This window comes from Gavialis gangeticus, unplaced genomic scaffold, assembly GCF_001723915.1.
Source record: "Gavialis gangeticus isolate Ggan-Ray unplaced genomic scaffold, GavGan_comp1, whole genome shotgun sequence".
Classification (NCBI taxonomy): domain Eukaryota; kingdom Metazoa; phylum Chordata; order Crocodylia; family Gavialidae; genus Gavialis; species Gavialis gangeticus.
Genome location: NW_017729004.1, coordinates 57,908,455 through 57,922,222, shown reverse-complemented (window position 1 = coordinate 57,922,222; position 13,768 = coordinate 57,908,455). Strand labels below are relative to the sequence as shown.

At 40.7% G+C, this 13,768-nt stretch overlaps 1 protein-coding gene across 5 annotated transcripts in view; it reads left to right on the top strand.

Moving 5' to 3' along the window:
* Window positions 1-663: 663 nt before the first annotated feature.
* SGCE (sarcoglycan epsilon) overlaps window positions 664-13,768 on the top strand; it is an 81,983-nt gene continuing 68,878 nt past the window's right edge. For 2 of the 5 annotated variants that reach the window (XM_019508445.1, XM_019508441.1), the window contains exon 1: window positions 665-790. The gene's annotated coding sequence lies outside the window, so the exon portion shown is untranslated. Of the gene's footprint in view, window positions 791-12,367; window positions 12,491-13,768 lie in introns of all 5 variants that reach the window. The other 3 variants (XM_019508442.1, XM_019508443.1, XM_019508444.1) reach the window with 3 other exon arrangements.

Below are 13,768 nucleotides of genomic sequence, written 5' to 3'. Positions count from 1 at the left end.
CTTGATCCTCATAACCCAGCTCCTCTTCCATTTTGGTGTGGCCACTCCGCAAAGATGTGCTGCTCAAATTGAAGGTGTGATTGCAAGCTAGTACTAAGCTTATTAACATTTGTGCAGCTCACAGTGTAACATGTAACAAGGCCCTCTGTCAGTTAATAGAGGAAAGTGTTTAATCAACAGCACTATCAAGAGAATAGATGAAACAGAATATGAGTTGTTATTTAACCTATTAAACCATGTTTACAATAAAAACACTTTGCCAATGTAGCTATACCACTATATTATACTACCAGTGTGCTCTTGACATGGTTGCAGCTTAAATAATGGCCTGTTAGTGGTGTAGCTTATTCAGGTACTCCCACATGGAGCGGGGTCATGACCCTGAATAACATTGTTCCAGCAGCAAAAGTCTGTGGGGTAGAGCTGGCCTTACTTGGAAAGAGGAGGTCAATATGGTAACCACCAGTTATATAAATACCGTTGTCATTTAGTGTGATGGTGGCAACAGGGGGTTGGCTTGTTTTTGTTTTATTTTTGTTATTTTTATTGTTTCTAAACTGAAGAAAATTTTAAAATAAAGGCTAGCTTAGAAAGAATCCAATTCCAGTTACAGGCATTTGATTTGTGGGAGTCTGTTAATCTGACTAATTCACTTTTTTTTTTGCATTTGTTTTATTTTGAAAAGCTTTTTTGTTAAGCTCTGCTGGTGCCATAAATGGAACAGTTAACTGGAAGACTAAGCAAGCCAACAGTTTTATTATCAGCAGAATAAAGGCTGTTGAGAAGAATGGTGAGTTTAGGTTGTAAATGTAAATCCCATTGTGGGTTCAGTCAACATGTGCTTTCAATATTACTTTTGCTTCTTCAGTCATATGCATATTTTATTATTAAGTTGATACCTTGAGGTAAGTAATTCTGAAAAAAGTCCTATAGTTTTCTAATCCTCTAAACCTTTGGATTTCTGTGTGTCAGTTTCCCACATTTTTTCCTTTTGCAGCTTATGGCTTTGCTTAAAATAATGGCTGTGTGTATAACTCACTATTGCATATTTTCCTGTCACTGCTGGTTGCTTGAAAATATCTTTGCAGTGTGCTTAATGTAATAACTTAACTCTTAAAATATTTTAAATATTAAAATATTTTTCCATGTTTCTAGATAGAAAAAAATGCTTTTGCATTCATATGAATGCTACTACAGTTGAATTTTACTGCAATCAGTAGACATCTGAGACAATGTTTAAGTGGCTTAGAAAGCATTTGGTTTTGTTTGCAGCACTAGTCATTGCCAGGATCCATATATATTGCTAGGAAAGGTGGAGGTTCCCCTTCTCACATCCAGAGCAAGCTGCAGGTCTGCCACCAGTCTGGTGGAACCGCTGAAGTCTGTGGGAGATGAGAATCATACACATTTTTCCTTTCTATAAGCTCTTGTCTCTGACAGTTTACAACCTCGGCTCTCTGATAGAGAAACTCACATTGCCTGACTGTCCCCAGGATCTGTTAGGTTGGGATTGAATTATTTTGCCTGGGACTAGAGGTAAATGATTTATTTATACCTCCTACCTGTTGACAGCCTGTTTACTTCTTTCCCAAGTATGTGTGATTTCCAGCTCTTTCAGGCATTAGAACCTAGAATCCACAGAAAAGCTTTCATGGTGTTTTTCAAGCAAGGAGTGTAGCGGGAAAACTGATTTATGCTGAGGCTGTTGTCCATAGTCTAGGCCTTCCCAGAACTAAGCAATAAATTGTACAGTGCCTTGAAGGCAGTGGGAAAAGTGAGCACAGTGATTGGTATGGTGGGTGAAGCAGGTATATCAGTTTCCCTAAAAGGAAACAAAACTGAATAGGATTGGAATACCTTATCTAAAAAGATGAGATAAGGAACTTGAGGACTGGACAATTTGAGATGAGAAAGTCACAAAAGTAATGGACAAACAAAGACATGCTGTGTGTTTGTGCTGTTACTCTTGGGAGTCGGGGGGCAGTCATGGAATTTCTGCTTGAACTGCAGGAAAACCAGGAACAAACATCCCACACACCCAGCAGAGGATGTGAGGCTGGTACCACCAAAGGTCACTCTTATAACATCTAAAAAAGCCACGTGTTAGGTCATTTTGCAGGGAGGATACTTGTAATAGTGCTTAGGGGTTACTGTTAAAGTTCACTTGATACTGAATCAGACGAGGGGCCGTATCAATCCTTGGGGGTCTCTGGCAAAAAAGAATCCTATTGCAACAAGGAGTAAGAGAAACAATTCAGTGAATGTAGGTGATTTTTTTTGTGCTAGAGTACTTATTCTATGCCATGTGACCATTAATAAAGGAATTTAAATACTCTTTTGTAAAAGGTAGAGATTTTATTCTTTTGCCATAAAATGGTGTCACAGACACCATTGATAATATTTGGCAATCTGGTTTATGGGAATAACATTTAGAAGTCAATGAGCATGTTCAATTTTGTACCTCAACATTGTAGGTCAGTTGCATGCTCCTTTACAGACTCACTCAGAGATTATTGAGGACACAGAATTGGGGTCAAGAAGAAAAGTTTTCCCCAGGTCGGATTAGCAAAGACTGGATTTTTTTGCCGTTGGCTGTAAAATAAGGCATGGACCTCTTCCTGTGAACTTTTGAGCATATATTAATCAACTACTGCTCCATCATTAAAGCGACCAAAATGCTGGCTTGCATCCACAGATGCTTCTCAAGCAAATCCTGGGACGTTATTCTCCCCTTGTACTTGGCCTTGGTGAGGCTGCAGCTGGAGTACTGCGTCCAGTTTTGGGCTCCACAATTCAAAAAGGATGTGGAGAACCTTGAGAGAGTCCAGAGAAGAGCCACACACATGATCAGTGGTCAGGAAAACAGACCTTACGACGACAGGCTGAGAGCCATGGGGCTCTTTAGCCTGGAAAAGTGCAGGCTCAGGGGTGATCTGATGGCCACCTAGAAGTTTATTAGGGGTGACTACCAGGATCTGGGGGAACGTTTGTTCACCAGAGCGCCCCAAGGGATGATGAGGTCGAACGGTCATAAACTACTACAAGACCGTTTCAGGCTGGACATAAGGAAGAATTTTCTTTACTATCCAAGCCCCCAAGGCCTGCCATCGGAGGTGGTTCAAGCACCTACATTGAACACCTTCAAGAGTAAATTGGATGCTTATCTTGCTGGGATCCTATGACCCCAGCTGACTTCCTGCTCTTTGGGCGGGGGGCTGGACTTGATGATCTTCCGAGGTCCCTGCCAGCCCTAATGTCTATGAAATCTATGAAATCATTGCTGTAGCAGGGCATTTTCAGTACCACAGTTTTCCCACTTTTTGCTTGTGGCACATTTGTAGGGTGTTTTTGGTTTGTCATGTATTTTGGGGTTGTAGTGGGTAAGAGGCTGAAGTGGACAAGTATCAGGACCCTTGAGAAGCAGCCCCTTGGCTGGAGACTACTCCTTTGGGAGATTTTGTAGCACTTTTGCCAGGGGGTTGTGCATGTATGAAGCACTTTGTAGTACTGCAAATGAACATGCATCCCTAACATGTCTACATGGAGGCTAAAACTCTACCCTTCAGTGCCACACCTAGACTAAGAAAATAAAGTTGTTTTAGGTACTCCTGTTTATCACTACTGAAACCAGGGCTTTCGTTTAATATAGAAAGATTAATGCTTGCTTAAATAAGTGAATTAATCAGAATATGAGAGTTAACATTTTAACCTGCCCCCCATTTTCCCACTGTAGACAAATATTATCTTTACTTTAGTCATAGGCTAAATTCTAAAGCTGTTCTTAGCATGTACAATTTGTTCTTACCAAGTTTAATCAGATTCGTTTTAACCGATTCATTTGAAAATTATTTTGAACTTCCTACTACCTCCACTGGTCTCCCAGGAAAAACCAGAAGTGTACAGATGTTCTGGATTGTTGTCCCAGAGCAAAAGTGGCTGCTCTGGGAGAAAAACAACCTGGGAACAACCAGTGTTAAATCACTTCTGGGGGAGTTTCTCCTGGGATAGTGAATGTCTGTTTCCTTCTAAGACGAGCCATAGCACAGTCCTCCAGCATCCCAGCGTGCTTTGCTCCTGCTCCCCCCCAAAGCCCCAGGGAGACATTATGTTGCTTGGGATTCTACTGATGCAGCTGAGCAGGATGTAAACACTTTCCCTCCACAATCCCTAAATTGTGCTGCAGGGACACAGACTCATCCTGAGCAGTTTCTGTCAGCCAGTCAGGCCTGCCCCATGCAGTACTGCCATCTGTCTCCAGACAGACAGAGGATGTATGGAGAGCACACTGTGCGTGTGTGTGCACCAGGGGCCTCCTAGTTGCACAGTATCAGCACTGCAGGCTCTCTGCTGTTCAGGGGCTCAGCATTCGAATATTGGTTCAGAGCTTAAGTTATTTTTTTTACCAGGAAAATAAGCCTGAGAGAATTCTCCCAAATCATTTGAACATGTGTACATAGTGAGTTGCTTACCTCAACAACAGGATATGTCCCATTACCAGGAATACCTTAGGCTGTATATTTGGCAGTACACAGTGGACCTATGTAAGACATAATAGATATGTAGGTTAGAGAAATAATTTTTCTCCAGAAATTGCCCACTGTAGTCTCTTTATTACTAATCTTTGATAGCTGTTCTTGTGGAGAAAACAGAGGCTAGCTTTTCATAGTTTTTCCTGTTTGAAAATGATTTTTAGTTAAGTGCCCTTAAAATAATTATTTTTCTCTTTTGATATCTGATACACCTTCATATATAGTCATCATGTATTTCTTAACTTTTGGATTCTATGAATTTCATTTTTAAATTATTTTTTTCAGATCTCCTGCTAGAATTCTATAGGAATTTATATTTGGTTCCCTGACAATTATACAGTTCATACACAAAAGGGAGTGAAAGACTATTGGATTACTAAGGCAAGATGGTGGATATACTTAGCAATTTTGACTATATACAGCAAGTAATTCTAGTTTAGTTTAGTGAAATGAAAACAAAAATATATTAATAATTATTAGTTTACTAATACAGGTAAGGCTATTCATAAAATATATTTACATTTTAAGACCATTTACATTTATTTTTATTCCTACTGATAAAATTATTGTAGGGTCTAGTTGTTTAGTACAGTATAAAAAAGTAACATTCACAATGGGGAAAAAGCAGTAATTATTACCACATTAATATATAAATAAGGAAAAGGATTATGAGTATTATTGATTTTGATAGGTTTTTTTTTTTTACTGACAATAGGTGGGTAGTAGATATTTAGTAAGATACATGGTAAGGTATTCATCTTGAATGTCTCTCTTAGTAGACTATTCTTTTCACTGAGCTAGTGATATTTAATGGAAATTTTCCTCCACTGAAATCTGCACAATAATATATGTGGGGCTTAAAAATATTAATCCTGGAAAGCCTGATTCAAAATATCCTGTGCAAAGAATAGAATAGTGATTATAGCACTGTGTTGTGAACACAAATCAGGTGACAAGTCTGGCATAGTGAAAAACTAAAAAAGAAATCTTGCCAGGTTGGATGGCATCAGCAATGTGGGCCTGATCTTAATAGTACGTCAAGACAGAATACTATTCTGTGGAGCTCAGCATGGTGAGTCCCTCAATGAAGATAAGTGTTGTATCTGGTATTACACATACACACAGCTGCTATGTAGTAGAGGTAGCTGTCATACATCCAATTCCACAGTGGGCAGAAGGACCATAATAATGGATAGAGTTGGGATAAAGGGCCACACTTCATGCAGATTTGTGAAATGGGGGCCAGTGGGTAGTCCATTAAAGATACTAACTACATATGTAGGGGCCATATATAAAAAAGAAGTGGTAGCTGCACCAAAAGCTCCAGTGTTCTAAACCAGTGTTCCCAAATTTCTGATGCCTGGGGCACACTTTTCTTCTGTATTAAAATTGGCAGCACACTTCACTCTTACACCTGAACAGGTATACAGATATATATTTTTCAAAACATATAACATATTCTATTACCTTGCCAGAAGAAATAATACCAGTGCTGAGATGTACTGTCAAAAATGACACCAAATATATATTGCTTTAAGCAAAGGATTAGTTTCCATGCCAGTGGTTCTCAACCTTTTAAGCCTAAGGCACCCCTCCATAACTTTCTGAATTTAATTTTCAGTTGAAAATCATGGAGATAGATCTAAATTCAGAAAAGATAAGGAAGGGACAAATTAAAAATTTAGAATAAGGCCCTCTAAATCTTTTCTTATTTAGAAATGATAAGGAAGGGGGGCCTCGAGGCTAAAAAGCTGAGAATCACTGAACTTTTTAAGGGTGGGGTGGGGGGAGGGCAGGACCTCACTCTGCTGTGCTGTGTTCTTTCCACAGTCTGTCCCATTCTGATGCCTGGTCTGTACCACAGGGACAAGGGCAGTCCCCAGTGCCAAGGCTGTTCCTGCAAGGCCTTACACACTAGCAACCACCCCCATGGTCCCTCCTGTTGACCTGGGAGGTGTGGAAGGAACAAGCTGGGCTGCAGAGTGAACCTTCGTTTATGTGTCTGCCCAGCCACCCTCTGTCAGCAGCACACTCTGCTGCAAGCATGGTTGGGGGGGGAGGGGGGGTGCAGCTGGCACAGCCTCTACCTGGGTAGGAAAGGGTGTGGGAAGGCAGCAGCAGTCCTCAGGAGCAGTTATAGGTGCCAATGAAGTAGCTGGGACTGGTGCAGGATGGGGCAGGGAAGCATTTAACTCATACAGGGAGATCGTGGCACATCCTTTGGGAATCACTACCCTAAACATCACTTTCCCTTCCAGAGAAAGATCATCTCTAAAGGTGGGCCAGCTCTACTGTCCCTACCTCAGCCAGATGGCTATGTTTTATTTGTATCAGTTTTGTCTTCAAATAGTAAATTTACTTTAGAAAACTACAGAAAGGATATTATAATCAGCATGACACATTGTAGATCATGCATTTATAATAAGAATGAATACAAAGTTCAGATGATGCTAAGAAACAGAGTTGTAAAATGGAGGATAGTAGTGTTGGAGTGATGTTGTCACCCACAAAAATCCTTCTTTCACATATTTCCTGAACTATCATGGTGACATCTTTTATTGGATCAGTTGCAAAGCTGGGATCGACTTAGATGAGCTTTTAAATACAGTGCATTATTTTCCAGTCTGAGGAGAAAGCTGACATAGCAAGGCCTAAAACCAGTCTGTAGAGTTATGAAATTGGAAAAGAAAAAAATTCCGAGGGGTAACTGGCAGACAAAAAAAGATACCGTAATTAGTGGAAGATCTTTTATAAGGGAACAGTGTTATCACCTATGGTGTGAAGAAAGATTAGCAGGATTCAGGTATATTATAGTGTTCTGTGAAGTCCATGTCTTTGTTCAGTCCTTGGTTTTTAGGGTACAGCCAGTTTAGGAATTTTAGTTCCTGGGCTGACCTTTTGAAGGGGTTTTGTAAATTTCCCTTGAGCCTGAGGATAGTGAAGTCAGAAAATGAATGGTTGTTTTGTAAAAAGTTTCCTCCTACATGTGTTTCTGTCCTCAATCTTTTTTCCTGTGATCATTAATTCCCGTCTGTAGTTTTAGTTTTGTTTCACCCACATAGTTTGCAGGAGAGCATCTGGTACACTGGATGACCTATATAACATTTTGGCATACATGTGCGGAATCCATGGAATCTGGTGGGGTTGTTGTAAGAAGTGTTGTTTGTTGTAGAAGTGGAGAGGTATTGACGTGATTTGCATCTAATGTTACAGAAAAGCCACAACCTCTCTCAAGTTTTCTCATCACTGTGTGGAATTTGCTTTTGATGATGAGTTGTGCAGGGTTAGGGGTTGTTTGAAAGCCAAGAGTAGGGGAGAAGGAGTGGAAATAATTCTCTCAAGGTCTCAGTTTTTCCAAATATATGCTATAATTGCTTGATGAGTCATTTTATCACTTCAAGTGTGGGGTGACTGTAGGTGATCACCAAGGGCATGTGGTGATGGGTTGGTTTTTTTTGTATTGTTGCAGGTACCACACAGTAGTATGGCATTTGGGTGGCTGTTAGAAAGATATGGTCTATTTCTCTGTTGAAGTGTCCTTGTTATATAAAGACAGATTTAAGGCTGGCAAAGTGGGTATTATGAGTATTCTCTTTAGAGCAGATGCAGTGGTACCTGAGGCCTGACAGTAGGTTACAGGGTTGGCAGTTTTTTGGTGTATTTGAAATGATTGTTGGTTTGGGACACAAGTCTATGGTGGTCTGTGGGTTTTTTGTATACAGGTTTCCCTTACTTCATGCTGTATATGCATTTATGGAAGGTGGCACATAACTCTAATTCGCATAAAAGGAACCCACTTTACAATGTAACCAACAGGGATACATTCCAAAACCTCAACAATACTGAGCCCCAGACCCATTTCTACTACTTTTGCAAGACAATTTTGGTACTCAGCAACAGCAGACAGTACACACAAGCACAGGGCACTATCATAATGGGGATGGCAACTACAAAAACACAGGTCGCAGACAAGTGAAGAGCACAATTCCACACAGGAGACTATATTTTGGTGCGCGTCACTCCCACAATGCACTGCACAAAGGAGCTGACTGTGGGCTTCCACCACACCAATCGCATAAGAGTGAATTTACCTCTCACACAATGAATTTTTGGTATAAAAAGGGTCATCACATAAGAGTGAATTCGCACATACAGAACCTGAACAAAGCAAGGGAAACCTGTATAGTGGTTTGTAGGGTGCCATCCCAGATGCAGATAATAATATCTAGAAAGTTAATGTTAAGATAGGAACACCCCAGAGAGAACTGGATTGAATGTTACGCTTGTTAAATTTGTGTTGGAAGTCAGTCAGTAAGTCTAGGTGTTTAGTTCAGATGATGAAAATACCACCAATACAATACCAATATTATAACTCAGGTGCAATAGTGGTTTAGTGCAGTTTTCTAAGAATTCCTCCTCCAGATGGCTCATGAAGAGGGTGGTCTATTGGTTGGGGACATCTTTGTGCACATAACCGTACCCATAGTTTGGAGGAAGTATCCATTGTTGAAAGTGAATTTGTAGGGAAAGAAGTAGATGATTTGTCAACATGTTGTTGCAAATTTGAGTGTAGTCCATGTTATTATAAGTATTTTAGGCAGGCAGCTGTGCCTTCATGGTGCAGGATGTTAGTGTATAGGTTGGTGATATCCATGGTTGCAAGTGTGGCCTTCTTGGGAAGATGGGTGATATTCTGGATCTTGTTGAGGAAGTCTGGTGTGTCTTGCAGGAAACCTGCTCTTTGACTGACAAGTGGTTTCAGGATGGTTTGTATGAATTCTGATAGCTTTTCAGTGATGGTACTACAGTTGGATATGATGGCTCTGCCAGGGACACCTTGTTTGTGAATTTTTGGGAGCATAAAACATGTTCCTGGGGTAGAAGAGTAGGGGATTAGTGGAAGTAGATTTTCCTGAAGCTGGTGTGGGAAGAATTTGATAATATTTTTGTGTTCCAGAGCAAATACTGTTGTGGCATCACCCCCAAGTTATTTATAGGTATTGGTGTCAGAATTGTCTGTTAGCATCATTGAGTAGACTCAATGGTTGAGGATGCTTATAGGTCCTGCTTTGCCTGCTGGTTTGATTACTATTTTGTTTCTGGACTTCAAGGACCTCGTGGCTTTTTTTTCTCTGAGGGTGGTGGTTTTGGCTTTTGTCAAGAATGTCACTATTAGACATTCTTGACATTCAGCTTTCTTTCTAAAACAGTTTATGTAGTAGTCCATTGTGCACTTCTGTCTGCTGGAAGTGTCCAGTCTTATTTTTTGTTGTTATTTGCCTTATTTAGGGGTGCTCAACCCCAAACCTGTGGGCCGTATCCAGCCCAAGGAGCTGTGTGATCTGGCCTGTAGGGCTCCCCAAAGGTGGGGGGAGGGAAGAAAAGATAGGGTGGTGGTAATTAATGCTGCCACCGCTTCCTCACTGTCATATTGGGAACTGTGGGCCAGAGGCTGGGGCTGGGACCAGGTGTGATCCAGCATGCATGGGGCTGCGGCCAGGGGCCAGTCCAGTGTGGGTGGGACTGGGGTCAGGGCCAGGGCCAGAGCTAGAGTCGGGCCTGACTCTGGCATGCATGTGGGCATGACCTAATCCATTGTGCAAGGGGCTGGAGTCAGGGCAAGGGCTGAAGCCCAATCCAGTGCACAGGGGGCTAAGGCTGGGGCCAGGGCCAGAAATGGGACCTGTTTTGGCTATCACAGTGCTGCAGCCAGGGCTTGATCCAGTGCATGCGGGGCAAGGCCCTGATCTGGTGCACATGGGGCCAGGTCTGGAACCAAGACCACGGCCAGGGTTTGGGCCCAATCCAATGCATCCAGGGCTAGAGCGAGCACAGGGCAAAGGCAAGGGCCAGGACTGGGGCCTAATTGAGCATGATCAGGGGCGAGGCTAAAGCAGCAAGTCCAGTCTGACATGGGGCTGGGACTAGGGCCAGAGCTGGGCCATGGCTGCAATACAGTGTTGCAGACTGGGGCCTAATGTGGCATGCTTCAAATTGGACTCTGGTCCCATGCATGCTGGATCAGACTTGCAGATCAACCCAGAACCACACACTTGGCCCACAGGGCCAAAGTTGAACACCCCTGTCTTATCTGGGGTAAGAAGGTGGTCCGAGGTGGTTCAGCTCTTGTTGCGGAAGTATTCTTTCACAGAAATTCTGCTGAAGAATTTGTCTAATTTTGCTATTGGATCTTAAGGACCACATAGTTTTTGTCTCTGAGGAAGAGAGGTTGAGGTGGTGTTGGCTTTTGTTGAGAATGTTACTGTTAAATGAAGGAGGGTAGTCAACTAGAAGCAGCAAATTTGAAACAGCTCTTGTTTAGGCAACCATAAACAAGGGTTTATTAATTCTTCTGGCCACAGCATCATACTCCAAGGCCATATTCATCTACTACTACTACCTATCATGACTCCCAAATTTATTTTCAGAGTGTGCTTCTGAGGACAGAGATTTTCCAATCTGTAAATGCTATCTACAGTCTTTACTCCTGTATCAAAGATCTCACATTTGGAACAGAAATTTATATAATTAGCTTGGGGACAGCCTACCAAACAATCCAGATCACTCTGCATCAGTGACCTGTACTTTTCATTATCATCAATTCCTCAATCTTTCTGTCATTTACAAATTTTATCAGTAAGTATTTTTATTCTTCCAGGGCACTGCTAAAAATATTAAATAATTTAGAGTCAAGAACTGATTTCTGCAGAATCCAGTTAGAAAAACATCTCCATTCAACAATGATTTTCCATTTAGTGACATTTTGAACCAGCTAGTTAGCCAAATTCTACTTTATTTAATATGTTCCATATTAATTTGTAGCAGTCTAGTTTCTTAATCAAAATATTTTGTAGAACCACATCAAATGCCTTAAAGCAAAGTAAAAGAAATCAACTCTATTACTTTCTCAACCAAACATCAAATATTACATAAAAAGATATCGAAATTGTTTGATGAAAGGTATTTTCCTTAAACTTACAGTGATTGTCATGAATTATATTACACTGAATTAATTCTGTATTAATTGAATCTTGGTGCAGTTAATCCATTGTGCTAGGGGTCAAAGTCAGGCTCACAGGCCTATAATTACCCAGGTTGTTCCTGTTTCCTGTTTAAATTTTTGGCAAAACATGAGCTTTCTTTCCATTCTCTGGAACTTCTCCAGTGTTATTGAAAATCCACATTAATAATTTAGAGCCAAATTTTTAAAACTCAAATGCAGGTTATCTAGACCTGCTGATTTAAAAAAGCTCTGCCTTTATCAGTGTATCATTTAATACACTCGGTTACGCTTGAGAAATATTTCATCATCTTCCTATATAACTACATCATGTGGCTTTTAAAAAATATATATAGAACAGAAATATAAATTAGAACTTTGGTGCTTTTTGCTTATTATTGACAAGTCAAGTCTACAGTTTCCTTTTATGAATGGATAGATACCATTGTTAATATTCCCTTGTTCCTAATATATTTGAAAAACTCCTCTGTATTTCTGTAAATAAACAAGTTATCAAAATGACTCATTGGCTTCTTTGTTATTTATTATTATAATAAATATCAGTGCACAGTGGATATACTTTTAAATGGTCTGATTTTGTTCACCGGAATTGTGGACAAGAGTTGTAGGATCTATGAAGGGTAGAGAGTGAAACTGTTCTGCGTTCTGTTCTTAAACCCTGCATATCCTTTTCAAAAAATCTTATTAACAGGTATCTAATAAAATGTTGCTTCCTTTTCACAGAAATGAACAATTCCATTGAAATGCATGCTGTATTATCTAGAGCATGTCTCACTTTTTGCTTTTTCTGTCTCTTATCTTTCCCTCTGCTTTTCAGTGTACACGATTCTCTCTAAGGTGCACTCAGATCGGAATGTATATCCTTCGGCTGGAGTTCTTTTTGTTCATGTTTTGGAGAGAGAGTACTTTAAGGGGGAGTTTCTTCCTTATCCAAAGCCTGGTATGGGATGCTTAGATCTTCCATATTAGAGAAAAATATTTTTATTTTTAAGTTCAAGATTTCAAATGTATTTTGAATGCTTTATAATACTGTACTTAATATATATAAAACATTTTTAATGGCTATTGAGTCTGTTCAGATAAAGTAAGCAGATAATTTGAAGATTTTTTCAATCTTAAGACTTACTAGCATTGTGTGAAAAGAGGTGCATACTGCTGTATATGTTGAATAGTGAAGTTATTTGGGTGTGACCCTTTTCTTTGCTATCTGATTCAGTGTAATAGCTGGTAAAAAGATCCCATGTTATGGTAGTTCTGTAAAAATGTCACCATTTGAACATTATTTATCTTTCATATTAAACACACATTAATAGTCGGAGGCCTTAGACAGATGTTATATCTGTTTGAATTTTCAGGAATTTCTCTGTAGTCATATGTAATATAGGTTAGAAATAGGAGTGGCCAGACAAAGCAGATCAGTTGTGCTGGGATGTGCCCTGGCACAACTGATTCACTCCATTGAGCAAAACAAGAGATGCACCCTGGCCAAGGTTGGGCTCTGCAGCTCTGCTTGTGGTAGCAGTAGAGCTTGTTGCTTCCACCATGTGGAACTGGGCAGGCTATCAGTGATCAGGTTCACTGACAGGCTTCTCTCCCATGGGGGAAGCAGAGAAGTAATCACCTCACTCCCAAGCTAAATACAGACATTTGGGAAGGTTAAATCAGGTTCAAAATGGCTGCCTGGTTTAAACTTAGCTTGTCCTGGTGCTGACCTTACAATTATAGACCCAGTCTCAGTAACCAGCAGTCAGTCTAAACCTGTAACTGTACACAAGTTCCATGCACACAAACTGGTCTAAAAATTGCAGAACCCGGTTTAAGATAAACTTGGATCTATGTACAGTAAAAGTTGTGTTATCTGGCATGAGTAGGGTAAGGGGGATTCCAGTTTTCTGGACTTGCACGTGGCGTTGGCGCAGGATGGTGGTGGCATGCAAGCTCCTCCTCTTCTCCCCCACCCACCCCATGTCCTGCCAGCCAGGCAGCATCTCTGCAGACTGCAGAGGGGAGCTGCTGCCTTTGCCTCCCCCGCCCAGTCCTGCTCAAGAAATACTTGATGCACATGCCAGAGATTCTGGTTAATAGATTATTTCAGTTAGTAAAATGCTGGTTAACACAGCTTTTACTACAGTATCAAACTTATTCAATGTAGTGCATGGAACTTCTGTACACTTTCCCTGCTCAGGCACTGGCCCTAGTCTTGGGGCTCCTCTTTTCA